This window comes from Pteronotus mesoamericanus, unplaced genomic scaffold, assembly GCF_021234165.1.
Source record: "Pteronotus mesoamericanus isolate MK-2021 breed Mesoamerican mustached bat unplaced genomic scaffold, CSHL_Meso_final contig_173, whole genome shotgun sequence".
In the NCBI taxonomy this organism is placed as follows: Eukaryota; Metazoa; Chordata; class Mammalia; order Chiroptera; family Mormoopidae; genus Pteronotus; species Pteronotus mesoamericanus.
In genome coordinates this window covers 5,180,093-5,201,418 of record NW_026555072.1, presented here as the reverse complement: position 1 = coordinate 5,201,418, position 21,326 = coordinate 5,180,093, and the positions used below count along the sequence as shown (strand labels likewise).

Below are 21,326 nucleotides of genomic sequence, written 5' to 3'. Positions count from 1 at the left end.
AGGGAAACAGTCCATCCATGGAATAAGCATATTAGTGTAAGTGAATTAAGAGTTAGAAATTAATGAGGCCTATTAATTGAGTTGATTCCTGTTATCTGGTAAAATTCAAATAGCATCTTCTTTTTATTGGCTTATGAAATGCCTGAATGAACACCACTAGAACCTTTGGAAAGCAGGTTTGACTTAAAAATAAGGCAATACTTGAAATATTTTAGGAGGGCTGCACTGAGGGTAGCTTAACCACTACTTGGCTTTAAAGCTGTATACTCTTGGAATTAGTAAGAGTAATAATAATAGCAAACACTTACATAGTACTAGCTATGTGCCAAGTACTAAGTTGATTCCAACTTCATATTTGTGCAGTAAGTGTCATTATTGTCACCCCCACTTTACAGTTGAAGAAATCAAGGCATAGGTATGTTAAGTGATTTGTCCAGGATCACACAGCCAGTAAGTAGTGAAACCAAAATATAATTGTGTTCTAAATCATTACAATACCCAGCCTCTCTTTATTTTATGCTGTCTCTTGTGTGACGTGGCTTGGCAGAGAGGACAGGGTGGGCAGCTAAGGACAGTCTCTTTTCCATGTACCAGAAAGATTTTCCCTAACAGTCTATTTGGAAAAATAAAAGTGTAAATCTTCAAACACAGATGATGGGAATGATTTGCTTCCTAATGAGAAAAAAGTAAGCCTTTTTCCCCCCTTGCTAATTGATTCCTTTTGTGGTAGGTTGCATTGTTCCCACCTTGTCCTCCCTCCCTTTTTTCATATCTCTTGCTGTGTAAGTTTGCGATTCCTCTTACTAGAGATGGAATCTATTTTTCCACTCCTTGCATTCAGCATCAGCCAAGTGATTCATTTTGGCCAAAGGGATATAGTAAAAGTGATGCAAACAGGGCCTTGAAATGGGCTTGCACAGCTGGGCTGCTTCCCTTTCACTGGCCATCGCCATGAGAATTACATGCTCTGGCAATTGAGCAGACCTTTGAGCCAAGCCCAGCTGAGCCCAAATAAGATGTGCAAGTGAAAAGAAAAGATTGTTTAAGCCTCTGGGTTTTGAGTTGGTTTGTTTTACAGTAACATTATAGTAATAACTGATGGATAACCCACTCCATTTCCCTTTTTATTTTACATACCAATTCCTGCCACCTATGAACACACTCAAGACACATTTGCTTATACAGTATTTAATTACAGGAAAATACAACCATCTTTCCCTCTGCCATTGTCTTTATCCTTAATATGGCTTTATACAACCATACTGATTGGGTTTTTTTTTCCTCCTTAGCACTTCTAACACACTTTCACATGATCTACAACTGCCTCTGTGATGGCACTGGTGACACTGTGATCCTAGGGCTACAACTGATCACTGTTCCTCTCTACTCTTAAACACACTGTGATCTTGCTGGCTTTTTTGGAAAAGGCAAAGATTTATTTCATCTAAAGTGAAAAAAGTATAACAAATTCATTTTGTCTTTAAAAAAAATCAAGACCACAGGAATATTTTTCATTGTTGATGGGCTCTTTAACTCCCATCCCCCAATCCAGGCTAGACATGGAGCCCACTGGACCACAGATGTTCCTTAAGAACATTTAACCCAGAGCTCAGGTGGGGTCAGGAACAGGTAGAGCAACATGCCTTCTGGATTCCCAAGGACACAGCTGTTAGGAAGTTCCCAACCTCTCTAGGTCCTCCCTGAGACCAAGCAACAGGATTCATGTCTGGAGAAGCCACTTTGTGGAATACTCCCATCTCCTTCTTCCCAGGAACTTTGAGGGCAAGTATTATTTGTTCTATTTCCCTTGAACATTTCACCTAGGTTTGCTTATGGAGCTCTTCTACCCATCTTTTCACAATCTTGCCCTTTACAAGTGAGAAAAATGGACTTATACGCTAGCCCCACTGGATCACACAAGTCAGTCAATGCTGGGATTTGGATCTGCTGCATTTAGGAGTTCCAGATAGTTAGGGGTGGGGAATGATCTACTTGTACCATTTCTATTCAGCACTCATCTTGGGCCTGGTCCTGTTAAGTGTTTCAACTATCACTCCATGTAATCCCCGTAACTGCCAGTATTAATCCTACCCAGCTGATGAGTAAACTGGGGGGACAGAAACAGTTAATACTAGCACCCAAATAGTAAATGTGGAAGCCAGGACTGAAATCCTCATTTGCCAGCTATTTTGCAAAAGTAAAGCTCTCTCCACCTCTCCTCATCCAACAAAAACTCTAGGGTCAAGACTAAAGTCTTTAATGAGAACCCTGAACCAAGTAAGTAAAGTAGATGATGCTCCTAAAAGGGCCTATCTCCTGCACAGTCACAGTCCAGCCTTAGGATCCTTGCTCCAGGGAGAGAAGCAGCACATCAGGGTATTCATCTGAAAACTAAATCAGTCTATGGCCATACCACCCTGAACGCACCCAATCTCATCTGAAAACTAAATCAGGGTTCCATAGAGGTTTCAACCCTAAGGCATTCTGACAGCTGTTGGTAAGCCCCAGACAGACCACCACCTGCAACAGCACCCCAAGTGCCCTTGTCCAGCACTAGCTGGAAGGAGACTGAGACTGGTTCCAGGTTCTGGGCATCAGCCTGCATGAAGTGGAGGCAGGAGGCAGGGTACCCAGGGCACAGAGGTATTTGGCCTTGGCCATCTTTCAGGGTACTGTTCATGTGAACCACAGGTGAGAAGTCCATTCCCAGCACATCCACGGGATGCAGATACTTGTTGTAGAGGCCTGTACACAGGCTGGAGGCCCCACAGCCCCATCTTACACCAGCAGTGGACAGGCAGGCTGGGTCCCCTGCAGCAGCAGTAGTAGGAGCTCCTGGGCTTTCTCATACCCAAAGAACCAGTCAAAGGTGAGGACCCTGCCCTCATGGGGCTGAGTGTGAGCTCATCCTAGAGGTAGCCATCTGCCAGGCAGCTACTGGCCAGGGAGCCTGTGGACACCAGAGGAAGGTGTGTATCATCGGGGTCCCAGTTCTACCAAACCACTGCAAGAACTGCGCAATGTAACCAGTCAAAGCATGGCACCTCCCTGCAGACATGGTCACCACATGGAGGGTTCTGCACTGTGCAGCACAGTCATCTGGGGATGCCAGCACGTCAGTCAGAGAACCTTCTGCAAAATTCCGCCTTCCGCAAAATGTCGCCCGCACTGTGGCAGAAGCCTACTACGGTAAGAACAGCTTCTGCTGGTTGCAACCAGAAGTGGAAGAGGAGGTGACGTGACAGCCCTGGCTCCTGGAGCTGGTTTCAGAGTCTGTTCGCCTCCCTCCAAAAGCCTTATTTGTTAAAATAATCCAAACAAGTTACATTTAGGAGGAAAATACAAAGATCAGTTTTCAAAAGCCAACAACTCACTGATTCTGTTAGGTTATGAGGTGCTTCTAAGGGATTTTCAACTGGTCTGGCTTTAATCAACTGCCACCTGTCTCTTTTCAGTAAATGTGTCTGTAGCCATCATTTACATTTTGGTGGAAATTTAAGTCACTCTTCTAAGGGAAAACTTATACTGAAGTCACTCTTCTAAAAGTATATTCAATTTATATTGAAATAATTTCAAACACACCCAAAAAAGTTGCAAAAATATTACAATGAAATCCCAAACTCCCTTCACCCACATTCAGCAATTAACATTTTGCTACATTTGCTTTATTATTGTGTCTCTTTTTCTCTTTCCCTACCTTTTTCTGAACCATTTGAGAGCAAATTGTAGACTTTGTGCCCCTTTCCCCCTAAATTCTTCAGTGTGCATTTCATAAAACAATGGCATTCTCTTACATAATCACAGCTACAGTATTTGGATCAGAAAATTTAGCCCTGGCTTGTGTGGCTCAGTGGACTGCATGCTGGCCTGTGAACCAAAGGGTTGCCAGCTTGATTCCCAGTGTAGGGCACATGCCTGGGTTGCAGGCCAGGTCCATAGTAGGGGGCATGCAAGATGCAACCACACATTGATGTTTCTTTCCCTCTCTCCCTCCCTTCCCTTCTCTAATAAATACATCTTTAAAAAAAAAAAGAAAATTCAATGTTGATGTAATGCTATAATCTGATATTCAATCTGTATTCAAATGTTTCCAATTGTCCCAATGGTATCCTTTATGGCAGTGGTCCCCAACCTTTTTGGCACCAAAGACCAGTTTCATGGAAGATAATTATTCCACGGACCAGGAGAGGGGGGATGGTTTCTGGATGATTCATGTGCATTTCATTTATTGTGCACTTTATTCCTATTATTATTACATTTTGAAATATAATGAAATAATTATACAACTCACCATAATGCAGAATCATTGGGAGCCTTGAGCTTGTTTTCCTGCAACTAGATGGTCCCATCTGGGGGTGATGGGAAACAGTGACACCTGAAGTGTGTTGCTTATGTCCAGTCTACTCCATAATCTCAGTTTGGTTACTGTCACTGCAGAAAACCATGCTTTGCAAAGAGGATGTTGGAAATGGAAGCAGGCTTTTCAGTGCTTTTGTGGCAGTCTCAGAATATTCCACGTTGACTTTAATCCAGAAATTATGGAGAGTTGAAGTTGTCTCAAACATACTCTTAAGGTTACTGTCATTTGCGATCTCAAGCAGTTGATCCACTTCTAGCACAAAGTTGATTTACCTTGCTTATTCACAAATGGGTCAAAGATCCATTCCTTCCCAGTTTGGGGGTCTTTTATGGTTGGGAAGTAATGTTCAAACTCTTTTGAAAGTGGAGATAGGTGATCATGCACCAGCTGTGAGAAAGAAGGCCCTGGCTCAGTCTCTTTCAAAAGCAATGCTAATGTCTAAAACATTTCAAAAATCCCAGTGTTCGCTCATCACTACCATAATTCCACTTTGGCTTTGAATAGAGCCACTTCATCTGCCAACTTGAACACAGTTGTTGTTCTCCCCTGAAGTGACAGATTGAGTTCATTGAGCAGGTTGTATAAGTCACACAAGTAAGCAAGTTTTACAACCCATTCTTTGCCACTGAAATGTACTGCCAGTGGTGACTGTTTTTCTAAAAGAAATCTCTGGAGTAGTTCTCATAACTTAAAATCTCTGGCCAGTGATCTACCTTTAGAAAGCCATCTCACTTCTGTGTATAAGAAAAGACATGTGTGCTCTGCATCCATCCCCTCACAGAGCTGCACAAACAGATGTGAGTTTGAGGGCATATACTTCAACATGATTGATAATTTTAATCACATCCTACAAAACATTAAGTTCAGGTGACATTTTTCTGCTAGCCATAATTTCTCTATGGATGACAGAGTGCATAGACTCACATTCAGAAGTGACCTCTTTGACCCAAGTAGTGAAACCAGAAAGGTGTCCAGTCATGGCAGGCACTCTGACCATGTATGTACCGACACAAAAATACCAATTCAGTTTTCCTGATATGTAATCATTCAAAGGCTTGAATAGTTCTGCTGCTGTGGTGTTGGTTGGCAACAAAAGTGCACATAACATAGCCTCATGCATATCCTCCTGAAAAACATATTGCACAAAAACAAGAATTGTTGGTTGTTGTCAACATCAGTAGACTTATCAACCTGGATTGTATACCATGGTGACTCATTAATCTTCTCTAACAATTGTGCCTCAATAGCCTCTGCTATTTCACCAATTTGCTTAGTTATGGTGCTAGTCAAAAGAGAAACACGTGCCCCCTTTTGAACCGCAGCCTCTCCTAAAAGTTCACAACAAATGTCCTTAGCAGCAGACAAGATCAACTCTTCACCAATAGCAAAGGGCCTCTTATCTTTAGCAATGTGGTTAGCCACTAAGAATGATGTTCTCAGTGCAGACACATTTGATGAACTGGTGGCCTTAATAGTTGCTTCTGTTTTTCACATTCATGTTTTTTTTTTATTTTGAAAAATTCCAAAGGCTTGTCTTTTAATGCAGGGTGCTTGGTCTCCATGTGGTGATGCAGTTTTGAAGATTTCATGGCTTGATCAGATAGCCGGTAACCACATATTATACAAAGTGGGCTTGGAGAATGTGAATTATCCGTTGCAATGAACCCATAATTTAAGTAGGACTCTTGGTATTTTCTTTTAAATGCAGCTTTCTTTTGTTGGCAGTCTTAGAGTCTTCTGCTATCTCATCATTGGGTTTTCCCCCTTTTTCAAAGCTTTCCAGTGACATTTGCTTTGTACTCATTTTGGTTAGGGTTAGCTTGTGAGCTTACCAAAACTGTGAGTGAGACAATTGTGCAGTGCAGGAAAAAGGAGCAGTTGGAAGTGGCAAATAAAATAATGGGTGGGCCACATGCTGACTAAAATAAGTGTCGGATTCTGACTTAAAGCCTGCCACTAGATAGAGCTGTACAATTGAAGCACATCAACTCACTTGCCACTATGAAGCCTGCCACCAGATGCAGCTTAATTGTCACTTGCCACTCACTGATAGGGTTTTGACATGAATCTGCAAGCAATTGATTTATTATGGTCTCTGTGCAGTAAAACTTCTATGCTAATGACAATCTGTATTTCCAGCCACTCCCAAGCTCTAGCATCACCACCTCAGCTCCACCTCAGACCATCAGGCATTAGATTCTCATAAGGAGTGCACAACCTAGATCCCTCATTTGCTCAGTTTACAGTAGGGTTCACACTCCTATGAGAATCTAATGCTGCAGCTGATCTGATAGGAAGTGGAGCTCAGGTGGTAATGCAAGCTATTGGGAGCAGCTGTAAAGACAGATAAAGCTTCACTCACTCACCTGCCACTCACCTCCTGCTCTGCAGCCTGGTTCCTAACAGGCCACAGGCCAGCACCAGTCCATGGCCGAGAGGTTCAGGACCCCTGTTCTATGGCATTTTCCCCCTTCTTTGTATTCCCTTAATCCAATTCAGGATCACAGATTACACTAGACTGGCACATCTCTTTTGTCTCTTTTGATCTAGAACAGCTGCTTAGCTTTTCTTTGGCATGATGTAATACATCATGGTATTGGAGTTTTACAGGCCAATTTTTTCCTAGAATGTTTTTCAATTTAGTATTATCTGAGGTTACATCATAGTTAGGTTTGGGTTATATATTTTAATCACAAATACTACATAGGTAGCATTTACATTTTAAATTCTATTTCTAATTGTGATAAAGACAATATGTAATAATTATATTAAAGACTATCAGCTGAAGATTTTTTTTTAATTTTTGATTTTAGAGAAGGGAAGGGAGGGAGAAACAGAGGGAGAGAAACATTCATGTGGATGCAAGAGATAAATATCAATTGGTTGCCTTCCACACACACTGCAACCAGGGAACAAGCCTGAAACTCAGGCATGTGCCCTGATTGGGAATCAAACCAGCAACCTTTTGGTTTGTGGGATGATGCCCAACCAACTGAGCCACACTGGCTGGGGCTGAAGAATTATTTTTGAGGGAGAGAAAAGTTAGCTATTCTATCTATGTTTGAGGCCAATATTACTTCTTTGTGGTATATTCATTGTGATCTAAAAGAATTGTATACTTTAACAAGAGCATACTGTAATTACTGTCATGTAGTAATAACAGGATGATTTTGGCTCAATATAAAAAAACTTTCTAAATTTTAGAGCCATATAAAGATGTCTTCAATTTTGTGAATTCCTTAACTCTGAACATACCTACTGCAGAAGGCAGGGAGTCTTTTTATGCATCAGACTAGGACTGGACTAGATGACCACTAAGGTACTTTCTGACCCTGGTATGTGTGTTCCAGGAAGATTGATATCTGCATTCACTCTAGCTTTCTTTTTTTTTCCTTATTTTATTTTTTTCTTTATTTTGTGTTTTATAATATCCTGTATTGAAATAGAGGATTTTGTAAGCAAATTTCTGATAGTGTAATTCTATTTTTCTTTTTTTATTATTATTTTATAAATTTATTTTTATTGTTCAAATACATTTGTCTCCACTTACCCACCACTGCTTTCCCCTGCTTCCCTCAATCCTTCCCCACTTCAGCTTTGTCCACGGGTCCTTTATATATGTTCCTTGACTTGACCCCCTCCTTTTCCCCATTGCCCCCCTCCCTCCTTCCCTCTCATTTCTGTAGGTTTCCTTTTTCTTTCAATGTTGCTGGTTATATTTTCCTTGCTTGTTTGTTTTGTTGATTAGGTTACACTTATAGATGAGAACTTATGATATTTGTCTTTTGCCCCCTGGCTTATTTCACTTAGCATAATGCTCTCCAGTTCCATCCATGCTGTCGCTAAGGGTAGTAGCTCTTTCTTTCTTTCTGCTGCATAGTACTCCATTGTGTAAATGTACCATAGTTTTCTGGTCCACTCATTTACTGATAGGTACTTAGGTTGCTTCCAGCACTTGGCTATTGTAAATTGTGCTGCTATGAACATTGGGGTACATAGGTTCTTTTGAATTGGTGTTTTAGGATTCTTACATATAATCCCAGCAGTGGAATCGTCAAAAGGCAGCTCCATTTATAGCTTTTTGAGGAAATTCCACATTGCTTTCCACAGTGGCTGCACCAGTCTGCATTCCCACCAACAGTGGACTAGGGTTCCCTTTTCTCCACAGCCTCGCCAGCACCTGTTGTTTGTGGATCTGTTTATCATGGCCATTCTGACCGGTGTGAGGTGGTACCTCATGGTGGTTTTGATCTGCATTTCTCTGACGGCTAGTGATGCTGAGCATCCTTTCAAATGCCTCTGGGCCCTCTGTATCTCCTCCTTGGAAAAGCATCTGCCCAGGTCCTTTGCCCATTTTTTGATTGGATCGTTTGTCTTCTTGGAGTGGAGTCATGTGAGTTCTTTATATATTTTGGAGATCAAACTCCTGTCTGTCACTCTAACTTTCTAATTGCCAGCAAGGACATCATTCTGAATCAATGGGAAAATTTTTAGTATATTAAGAATCTACATATCATATGAAAAGATGCTCAATTTCACTAAAAATTAAGGAAATGTACATTAAAACTATGCTGAGATACCATCTTTTACCTATGATATTGGCAAAAATGTAAAAGTTTAATAACACACTGTGTTAGTGAAGATGTGGGGAAGGAGTCTCACATATTACTGATGAGAACACAAATTGGTAGATAACCTCTTTGGAAGGTAACTTAGTAACAGATACTAAAATTTTAAATGTATTTGCCCTTCAATGAGCAATTAAACATTGGGGAATTTATTTTACAGATATATTGTACACATGAAAAATGATATAAGCACTGGTTACTCAATGCAACACTGTTTGTAACTGCAAAAGATTTTAAGAAATGGAAATGTCCATCAAAAGAAATTTGGTGAAATAAATGTTTGCATATCCACCCAATGAAATATCACACAGATATCAAAAACAGAGTGTTAGGGGAGAAGCTATGTACTGATTTAGAAAGAGCTTTAAATTATATTTGGTGGGGGGAAATGCAACAGTTTTTATATGCCAAACAGTTATACCATCCTATCTTTGGTATAAAAGGGAGACTAAAAGCCTATATGCATATTTGTTAGTATGTCCACATATAAACTAACAATAGTAAGGGAAGGTGTCTTGACAGATGAGGGACAAGGATTTATAAGAGGCTTTCACTGTGTAACCTTTAGTAATTGCAGGTTTCTGAATCACATGAATGTATTACCTATCCAAAGACTAAATTTAAAAATAATCAGAATGTACAACAAATGGTAAAAACACACAAACAAAAAAAGATTCTATGTCCTTTCCTGCCTGCCTAAAGCATTGTAACTGTAACTGACCAGTGCAGGAGTATGAAATCCTAGCTCCTTGCCTCTGGTCTGAACAAACTTAAAGAGATTATTTACATTCTAGAGTTCTCCACAGGCTGCGACTGGGACTTTACTTGAAACTGCATGCTTTCTCAGTTTCTTCCTCTTCTGTGTCCTGTTTCTCCCGTTCCCTTACTGGTTTCTCTTAGGAGGACTTCCTTGGTAAATCATTTGTGTATCTGTGTCTCAGAGTCCCTTTCTGGAGAACATGACCAAAACCATATGGTTTATCAGATTTGGAATGGCTAAACATGACACCAAAATTTGATTCCTCCTAACAGATAAATTTGAGAAATTGGGGCATCATTATTATAAATCCCAATCCCATCTTTCATACTTGAAAATACTCCAGGTTGTACCTCATTATGCAATTATTTCATGATGTACAATAATTTTAATGCCTTGTTTCTATTAGTTAATGGGCTTTACCCTGTACCTAATCATACTGACAACTTAGTTAACATGAAAGTCATACCCCTAAGGTCTAGTATTTTAAAAGACTGTATAAATCGAACTTACAATTTTCAGGTAGACCAATACAAAAATAACAGAGAAAAAAGCCTCTCATATCTTCGTTATCCACTAACTTCCTGAAGCATGAGATCTGATTCTATTATTATGTCATTAAAGTTCAAAGTAGAATGCAGCTAATTTAAAAACTGCATATTTGCATTTTTCCCCATAAAACTTCATTTTTTCAAATGTAACACATCTTTGCACTTACAAAAGGCCCAGTTTCCTGAGCAAAATTTTCTTTCTCCCTTCTCCATAAACATCACCTGAGTATCCAGAATTTTCCTACAGGTAAGGGCTTTAGTTAAATGTTCATTCATTTTAAGAAGCATTCGCAGCGCAGCAAAAGTCAGAACATTTTTGCCCTTTATAGCCTTCTGGTCTGAGACAAGAGGGATTAACATCTAGATTCGAGGTCAGCAAAACTACAGCCTACAGGCCTAGCCTACTGCCTGTTTTTGTACACACCTCCTCAACCCACCCCCATGAGCTAGGAAATAATTTTTATATTTTTAAATCACTGAAAAAAATTAAATGAAATATATTATTGTGTGATGCACAAAAATTATGTGAAATTCAGATTTCAGTGTCCATAAATAATTTTTTATTGGAACATTCCTCACTGATTTGTTTACATATAGTCTAGGGTAGCTTTCCGTTGAGTTTTTGTGATAGAGGCCACTGTCCTTGACAATGGCCTTCTTTGGTAGGCAAAACAATGCTCCCCATTCCCAGCCTTATCCTTGTAACCTGTTGTATAAGGGATTTAGAAATATAGTTAAGATTATGGACCTTGAGATGAGGAGATTATGCTGGATTATCGAGTTAGGCCCAATCTTATCATATGAACTCTTAAAAGAAGTAAATTTTTATCCAATTAAAGAGATGTGACAAAAGGAAAAGTCATAGAGATTCAGTATGAGAAGGATTTGACATGATGTTGCTGGTTTGAATATGGAGGAGACAATGTGACAAGGAATGCGGCTAGTTTAAGGAGATGAGAGAAGCTGACAGCTAGCAAGAAAGTAGGGGCATCCAGCCACATTGAACTGGATTCTGCCAGCCACGTGAATGAGCTTGGAAGCAGATTCTGCCCCCAGGGACTCCAGGAACATGGCTCTGCCACCATCTTGACTTTGGCCTTTTCAGGCATTAACCAGCTGAGCCCCCCAATGCTGACTGTGGAACAAAGAACTATGAGGTTACAAATGAGTATTGTTTTAGATTACCAAATTTGTGGTAATTGCTTTCCGCAGTAATAGGCAACTGTATATCTTCAAAGTCTACCATATTTTCTACCTTGCCTTTTCCAGAGAAATTTTTCCAAAACCTGATCTGAATCCTCGATCCTCAGAGCAGCAGCATTAGTGTTACATAGGAGTTTGATAGAAATGCAGAACCTCTTAATTAACTAGATGGGTAGAATCCGTTCACAATGTATATGTGTATTAAATCATCATGATATACACTTTAAATATATTATAATTTTATATGTCAATTATACTGCAATAAAGCTGAAATTTTAACATGCTAAAAGAAAAATTAAAAAACCTCAATATCCATATGATATATATGAACATTATGTGAACTCATCCAGTTAAAAGAAATAAAAACAAAAGAGAAGAGAAAAGAAGTTCAGAATCTCAAACCTCACTGGTATCAAACAAGATTCCCTATGGTATTCTTTTGCACATTAAAATCTGAGAAGCACTCCTGAGGCAAGAAAGTTAAAATATGGAACAAAGGTCTCAAGATCTACTCCTCCCCTTTTCTGTCCTGGGTAGAACATAGTGGATATGAGTTTTTCCTGACCACCTGTCCCCCAACACACACTCCCTCTTCCCAAAATCCTGCAGTAGAGACAGACAAAAACCAGTCTAAACCAGATTTGGCATCCATGTTGACATGAAAGAGACCAACAGGGCCACTCTAATATATTAATAAAAAATTTGGGTGGAAAATCAAGATGGCGGAGGAGTGAGAGGAAGTCACACTGACCACCTCCCAGGACCAACCTGGAATTACAACTAAATCGGTGAGAAATCACCTGGAACAAATAACTGAACAATAGCAAGAGAGGTGCCTTGTTACCTTGGAGACAGAAGAATCAGCTTTACACTACCAAACTCCTAAGGAGAGTGGTACAGATCTGAGAAGGTGGGTGGGGCACCCATGGGCGGCAGAACCAAAATGATATTGAAACGGTCAGTTGGATCCCCCTGAGAAGAGTGGGGTCTAAACCAAAAGTGGGGATCTCTAGCTCACACCGCCAAACCCAAAACATACACAGAAAACAGCCAGCTGCGAAAAGCGGCAGGGTTGCTCTCTGCCAGAGACAGGTGGTTGGAGACCCAAAGAGTCATTTAAAGGAACAACGCGTAAATTTTTATTTGCAGCCACTTACCCTGGTTTCCGGCAAAGGTGGGGACAGAGTGGGCTAGAGACACCTGAGGAGAGACTGGGGAAGGAGGCTTTGGGGAGAGAACTGAGAGAGTAGCCGGTGAGATCTTGGTGCTGACTCATTGTCCATGCAGCAGCAGCCATCTTGCTCAGGCAGAGACCATGCTCCCTGAGTGGCACCAGCATCAAAGGAGCTCATAGCCCCACCCGCAGGTGAGATTCAACCCCGCCCTGTGCTGTCTAAGCTGCCTGCTGAGTGCAGGGTGGCAGCCACAGACAGTAGATCCCTGGCTAAAGGGGGCACAGAGACGTATGGCGACACTTGAGGAGAGACGGGACGGAGGATTTCGAGTGAGAACAGAGAGAGTAGCTGGCGGCATCCCGGTGCAGACTCCTCCCCCATACGGCAGGAGTGGGAGAGGACCAAATAATCCCACCCCCAGGAGGTACTCCGCTCCGCCCTCAATTGACTAAAGCGGCCTGCTGAGTGTAGAGTGACTAGATTAACGGCGAAAGGAGACAGCCACAAACAGTAGATTCCTGGAAGTCTCGAACAGACTGCCTAAAGTCAGACAGGGTCAACATCTGACATTATCAGAGGCAGATCGAGAAAGTAAAAAGAGCAGTCTCCAACCATAGAAGTTCAAACGACAAAGTCAGGAAATCAAGACAGATCAACTTAAGAATCAGAAGCAAAACAGAAGAGTCTCACAAATAATGGGAAGACAAACATATACACCCCACTCAAGGGAAAGGAGCAATCCCCAGAAAAAACTAAGTGAAATAGAGACAAGTAAACTATCAGATATTGAGTTCCAAACAACAGTTCTAAGCAAGCTCAATGAGCTCAGTGAGCTCAGAGAATTACCAAAAACTACAGGGAAACAATGAGGAACTTACTGCAAACTATATAAACATGAAAAAGGACATAGAAACTATCAATAAGAGACAAGAGGAAATGAAGAATACAATTTCTGAATGGAAGAACACAGTAGAAGGAATCAAAAGCAGGCTAGATGAAGATGAGGACTGAATCAGCGAGCTGGAAGATAAGGTAGAAAAATGCTCCTAGAAAAAGCAATAAAATGAAAAAGACTCAAAAAGAATGAAGAGGCATTGAGGGAAATGCAGGACAACCTGGAACGTAATACTATCCGTATAATAAGGATACCAGAAGGAGAAGAGGATGAGCAAGGGATAGAGAACCTGTTTGAAAGAGTAATGATGGAAAACTTCCCTAATTGGAGGCGAGAAAAGGTCACACAAGTCCAGGAAGCACAGAGGGTCCCAATCAAGAGGAACCCAAAGAGGCCCACTCCAAGACACATCATCATTAAAATGGCAAATATCAAAGACAAACAAAGAATCCTATAGGCAGCAAGGCAGAAAAAGGTAGTAACAGATAAGGGAGCCCCAATACGGCCAGCAGCTGACTTCTCAACAGAAACACTGCAAGCCAGAAGGGACTGGCAAGAAATATTCCAAGTCAGGAAAAGCAAAGGACTGCAACCAAGACTGCTCTACCCAGCAAGACTCTCAATTAAAATGGAAGGCGAAATAAGTACTTTCCCAGACGAAAGAAGGCTAAAAGACTACACCTCCACCAAACTAGCACTGCAAAATATGCTAAAGGGACTGCTTTAAGATGAAGAAAATGTTTCTATGAATACCCAGTTCCTTTCAGAGTTGCCAATACTTGATATTACCAATATTTTTAATAGTTGTTAATCTGATTGTGACAATGATATTATTTTAATTGTTCCTTTACTATTTGTTGAAACTAAATCTGTTTTAGTATATTTCTTGCCTATTTCTTTTTTTAAAAAAAAGCTTTAAATGACTTTTTGGTATTCTTTATCCATTTATTGATTTAAAGTTTGTAGAAATTTTTCCTTAAAAAAAACAACTATTAATCATGTTTTAGATGTGTTTCAAACACTTCTCTATTCTATTCCTGGTCCTTTAACGTTTTTATATGTATATTACTATGTAGTTAAATGTTTAATATAGTCATATTATCAATATTAACTTTATAACTTCTGGGTTTAAATATTTTACTTCAGGTCATGAAAAATATTAGTTTGTATTTTCTCTGAAAACTCCTTAGATTCTACATATTGATTTTTAACTCACCTGAATATTTCTTGTATAATGTGTGAAATAGGGCTCTATATTTGTTTTATTTCAAGTAATAGTGGTCCATGCACCTTATTTGTGGAATAAGCCTTATTTTACCCATTGACTTGAAATATCAACTTTATCATATATTGCTAGACAGATATACATATGTTTGTCTCTTGAATGCTCATTATATTTCATTGACCTACTTGATTATTTCTGTGCTGATGTCATATTGGTTTAATTGCTGAGATATTATAACGGTTTTAAATTTTTTAATATTTTATAATTAACTGGCATTTAAAAAAATAAATAAAATCAATCTGCATTTAAGAAAGAAAGAAGAAGAGAGAGAGAGAGATGGAACTCCTACCTTTTTGTGACAACATGGATGGAACTAGAGAATATTAAGCTAAGTGAAATAAGCCAGTCGATGAAAGACAAATACCGTATGATCTCATCTATAAGTGGACTCTGTTCAACGAAATAAACTAACGAGCAAAATAAACCACAGGCAAGGAAACATGGAGCATACTGAAAGTGACGAGAGGGGATAGGGAAAGAGGACAATGGTGGAAAGAAGGGGAAGGGACTAGACAAAGAACATGTATGAATGACCCATGGACATGGAAAACAGAGTGGGAATTGACTGTGGGAGTGGCGGGTGGGGGTGGGATGGGTGGAGGGGGCTAAAGGGGTAAAACTTGAGACAACTGTAATAAAATAAACATAATTTATAAATTTAAAATAATAATAATAAATATGTATCGAAGTTTTGGGATCATGACAGGCCCAGGAAGACCCAAAAAGATATCATTATCTGGAGAGAAGGGATGAGGACAAGCCATGTCAGCAGTTACTCCACCAGAATCAGAAACCAGGGACCAGCCTGTCCCCCCAACCTTGCCTACACTTAATAAAACCCAAAAGACTTCCAGTCAAGATGGAGGTGTAGGTAGATACAGATTGCCTCTTGCACAACCAAAAGGAAAACAGCAAATTTAAATATAAAAATTAACCCTAACTGCCAAAAAATTGAACTGTATGGAAGTCTGACAACCAAGGAGCTAATGAAGAAATATTCATCCAAGCCCGTAGGAGGGGCAAAGATGGGCAGCCAAGACAGAGAGGACACGCGGCAAGCTGGCAGCTGGCAGACCAGACAGTCCCACATTTGCATCTGGATAAACGAGTAGGAAAAGCTGGGAAGCAAGACAGGCCCCACAATCCAGGTTTCCAGTGTGGGAAAAGAAAGCATCAAACCTCTGGAGGTAAAAAGCTGTGGGGGTTTCAGCGGCAGAAGAAACTCAGAGCCTCACAGGAGAGTCCGCTGGAGAGACCCTCAGGGTCGTAGAACATATACAACCCCATCCACCCAGGAATCAGCACTAGAATGGCCCGATTTGTTTGTGGGTAGAGGGGGAAGTAACTGAAAGCCAGCAGAGAGCTGAGCAAGCAGCATTATTCCCTCTTGGACACCTCTCCCACACACGCCATCACGACCCAGCAACCTGGGTTGCCCAGCCCTGGTGAATACATAAGGCTCTGCCCCTCACAACATAACAGGAGTACTGAGACAAAGAAATGTGGCCCAAATAAAAGAACAGATCAAAGCTCCAAAAATAGAACTAAGAAATAAACATATAGACAACCTATCAGATGCACAATTCAGAACACTGGTAATCTGTATGCTCACTGAATTGGTTGAGTATGGTTGCAAAATGGAGAAAAAAATGAAGGCTATGCACAGTGAAATAAAGTAAAATACACAGGGAACCAACAGAAAATGGAAGGAAAGTGGGAACCAAATCAATGATTGGGGGTAAAAGGAAGAGATAAACATTCAACCAGAACAATCAAGAAACAAGAATTCAAAAAAATTAGGAGAGGCTTAGAAACCTCTGGGACAACTTTAAATGGTCCAACATCCAAGTTACAGGAGTGCCAGAAGGAGAATAGGAAGAGCAAGAATATGAAAACTGATTTTAACAAATAATGAAGGAGAACTTCCCCAATCTGGCCAAGGAAATATACTTCCAGGAAGTCCAGGAAGCTCAGAAAGTCCCAAAGAAGTTGGACCTAAGGAAGCACACATCAAGGCACATCATAATTAAGTTACCCAAGATAAAAGATAAGGAGAGAATCTTAAAAGCAGCGAGAGAAAAGAAGACCTTTTTTACCTACAAAGGAGTTCCCATAAGACTATCAGCTTATTTCCCAAAAGAAACCTTACAGGCAAGAAAGGGCTGGCAAGAAGTATTCCAAGTCATGAAAGCCAAGGACCTACATCCAAGATGACTCTATCCAGCAAGGCTATCATTTAGAATAGAAGGGCAGATAAGTGCTTCCCAGATAAGGTCAAGTTAAAGGAGTTCATCAACACCAAGCCCTTATTATATGAAATGTTAAAGGGACTTATCTAAGAAAAAGAAGATCAAAAACTATGAACAGTAAAACAGAGGGGAGGGCGAGGGGTAGATGAGAGGGAAAGGTACAGGGGATAAGCAGCATAAATAGTAGGTACAAAATAGTCAGGGGGAGGTTAAGAATAGTATAGCAAATGCAGAAGCCAAAGAACTTACATGTACGACCCATGGAGATGAACTAAGTCGGGGCGGGGGGGGGGAATGCTGGGAGGAGGGGAGGTGTAGCATGGAGGGGAATAAAGGGGAGAAAAAATGGGAAAACTGTAATAGCATAATCAATAAAACATATATTAAAAATAAAATAAAATTTAAAAGAAAATAATAACCAAAAACTTCACCACCTAGTCCCCATTGGGCCATCTCATTTTTGAAGGTCACCCACTCTCACTTCTTGAGTGCATACTTTCATTTTAATAAATTTACTGTGCTTTGCTAAATCTTTCCATCTCACTCTCAAAATCCTTTCTCATGTGGTGACAAGAGCCTAGATCCTGGTATCTGGTTGAGACCTCCCACGGCCTCCCTGGGTGCCACCTGGCATCACTAGTCTGGAATTTGTCTTGCAGTAGTCTTAGCTATTACCAAGATGTCCTTAGCTTGTTTTATATGGATAGAGAGATGAGCAGAGATGTACACAGAAATGATAATGTTAGGGGAAAGCTGGAAGTTTGATTTAGCTGGATATTTCATAGTTGTCATAATAGTGACAAGCACCCTCATCTTCACCCTCAACATTATCATCATCCTATTCATCATCACAACAAAACAGCATTGAGCACCTGATTCTGGTCCCTCCACTTCAAAGCTTCCTGCATATATTACTTGGATCTTTCAGTTTCCCAGAAAACCATTGTATTAGTTCCTTAGGTCTACTATAACAAATTACCACAACGAGAAGGCTTAAAGCAACAGAAATTTATTCTTTTCACAGGTCTGGAGGCCAGAAGTCAGAAATCAATATGTCAGGAGGGTTGATTTTTTTCTTGAGGATCTAAGAGTGAATCTATTTCAGGCCTCTCTCCTAAGTTCTGGTGGTTGTTGGCAATCTTTAGTGTTCCTTGGCTATACAATCATCACTCCAAACTCTGCCTCCATCTTTACATTATCTTCTCCTCTGTGTCTCTAATTTCCCTTTGCCTTTCTCTTGTAAGCACTTCACTGGATTTAGGGCCCACTTAAATATAGGATAATCTCATATCAAGGTCCTTAACTTAATTACATTTCCAAATAAGATCACATTCACAGGTTCCAGGAGGTGGGGTGAAAGTTTTAGATTGTGAGCATGTCTTTCCAGAGGCCACTACAATCCATTACTGTTAGGTAGGATAGATAGCAAACAAAGGTAGGGAAGAGAAGGGATACATGTCCTAACCACTGACTAGGAAGTCCTTGAAATTCTATGTATCTTTTCCATTATCTGGGAAAGAAAACCTTTGAAACAGTGTTTTCATCCCAAGGCCTGAAAGGCTGGAAAGGGTCCACAGTGCCTAAAGGAAAAAGCCCATTAACACATTTGGGTATTCAAGCCCTGTTGCCCTGTCCTGGAAAGCTAGCACCTCCTTTACCTGTCAATCAATACATAACTTCTTCACCTTCTCCCATCCCACCAACTATATAAGTCCTCAGGACAAAGGCTCTTGCTCTTACTCTTTTGCTCTTGCTCTTTCCACCCCTACCCTTGCTACCCTTGCTCTTGCCTTTCTCCCCCACCCCATTTTCTTCCATGAAAACATATCTCCAATAAACTCTGCTTGCACAACAATAAATTCACTGATCTTCTTTACTGCATTGGTGAGAAGAACCAAGTTTCTGGGACTTTCTCCCATAATACTACCATGACCATTAAGTACCATAAGTTGGTTAATCAAAGATAAGATGGCTCACAACAGTGAGGAAAAACCCACACTTAATGAGTCTTAATGAGTATCTCAAAATGGGAAATGAACAGAGGCTGGTTAGAGGATTTTAAGACCTGGGGTAGGTGATTTTAGGAGGAGTCTTACAAGGTAAAGTATTGGTTGGGAATGGACTAAGTTTATGACATCATAAATTTGGATTGGAGAACACAATGAGGAAATCCTTGATGACTGAGCTTGTCACTAACAGCCTGGGTTCCCACAAAGACAAACTTCTTCCAAGCCTCAGGCTCAGTCTTCTCATAATGAAAACCTTGCAGGAAACTATGCAGATGAGGCCTTTTCAGTCATTTTACCTCACCAAGGATGGGTTTGTTTGACAGCTTTCTTAAGTTCAATTTGATAAGGAAAGATGAACTTGAACCATGGTCCAGGCTAAGGGAGAAGGAAACTTCACAGGTGTTTTTTGTTTGTTTGTTTGTTTTTTGGCCTGATCCTATATTTGGTTACCCAGCCAAGCGACCTCTTTTCATGCAATAAAGCAAAATTCCAGTCTCTCATTATTCAGTTGGCACTATTTACATATAAGATGTAACTGAGAAACAAAGTATGTTCTAGGCACTTATGTATAGACATCACTTTAAAAACAGAATAACAACATGTATTATCCATCTTCTTCTGCAGAAACATATTCTTCCTTCGTAAGGGACTTTGTCTTGTTTATCACTCAAACCCCAGAACTGCGCCTGGTATAAATAAGGTTCTTGATCAATATTTGTAAGATGGATGATTATAGACCACAGCCATTTGTATAAATACATTAAAATACTTTAGAATATATAGATATAAGAGGCAAACAGGAAATGTCCCCTGCTCATTTATATCTTGCCAGTCAAGCAACTCAGTTTCTAGTTAAGATCTATTTAAATCCCACTGATTATGATAGTAGGGGGTTTTGGAAAAGAAAGGTGGTAATGGAAGCTTGACATAGAAATATATAATTTGGTTCCTATTCTATTCTTAGAAGATTTACGGAAGGGTGAACAGTACATCTAAACTGCAGGATGAAGATAAATCTCTAAAGCAAAATATGACATGTATGTATGATTCAAGCTTTTTTTCATAAGAAAAATGGAAGCTAAGTTGCACAATCCTCTTTGAAGCAGCCAGTGTGTGTTAAAGCAGAGAAAATAATTGTAATGATTGATTTTAATTTAGCACAATTCTCTCTTTAATATGTGAAATTTTCTCTTAAAAAAATATACAATATCTTGGAGAGGTTGTCAAGAGAGGAGAGAGCTAAGCTTTGTAGGGAAAAAAGATAGAATGATGCTCTTATGGGGAATTCTGAAGAGTTTTAAAATTGATTAATTCATTAGAAGAGATGTTTGTGAGCTTATTATAAGTTCTTCATTATTGCAGCTCTTCCAAAGAGCTTAAAGGGCTTCTAATGCAAAATGAACAGTTCATCTTGCTTTGATGTTGCCTAAATATCTAACTTTTTGAAAATAGAATAAGTAGATATAAACACCATACATAGCTCCAGGTTTCCCATGATTTAAATGTTATTTTGTATGATCTAGATAATTCAGCAATTTGTGTGTTGCTATTTTATTTTGTGCCATAAAATTTTATCTCATACACAAAATACTTGTATTAATGTATGAGCATGCCTTACTAACTTCTGACATACTCAATATTTAAATAATTCAATTCTTAGGTATTATTAACACCCATTTCAATTCCCTCATACTTTGACAGGACCATGGTTCAGTGTAAAACAATGTAAATTCAAAGAAAGGATCTTTCCCCTCATTGCATTATTGCTATTGGGTCAATTCTCCAGGTGTCTGATGCACTTAAGGCAAATTGAAAACAAGTCTTAGTGCAAAGCCTGCATCTTCTCTTACAAAAGTTTCAACCTGGAGAGAATCAAGATGGTGGAGCAGTGAGTGGAAGTCACACTGACCTCCTCTCAGGACCAACCTGAATTACAACTAAATTGTGGAAATATCACCTGGAACAAACAACTGAACAATAGCAAGAGAGGTGCCTTGTAACCTCAGAAGAACCTCAGGAGACAGAAGAATCGGCTTTAAGACAATCTAACTGGTAAGGAGTGTGGTACAGACCTGAGAAGGTGAGCGAGGCACCAAGGGCGACAGCACAAGAAAGATATTGAAATGGCCAGTTGGATCCTCCTGAGAAGAGCAGGGTCTAAACCTAAAATGGGGATCTCTAGCCCACAGCGCCAGAGCCCAAAAAGTATACAGA

General features: G+C 40.0%; 1 pseudogene; it reads right to left on the bottom strand.

Moving 5' to 3' along the window:
* Positions 1-2,234: 2,234 nt before the first annotated feature.
* The window catches only part of LOC129065049 (citrate synthase-lysine N-methyltransferase CSKMT, mitochondrial-like), a 136,469-nt pseudogene continuing 117,377 nt past the window's right edge, over positions 2,235-21,326 (bottom strand).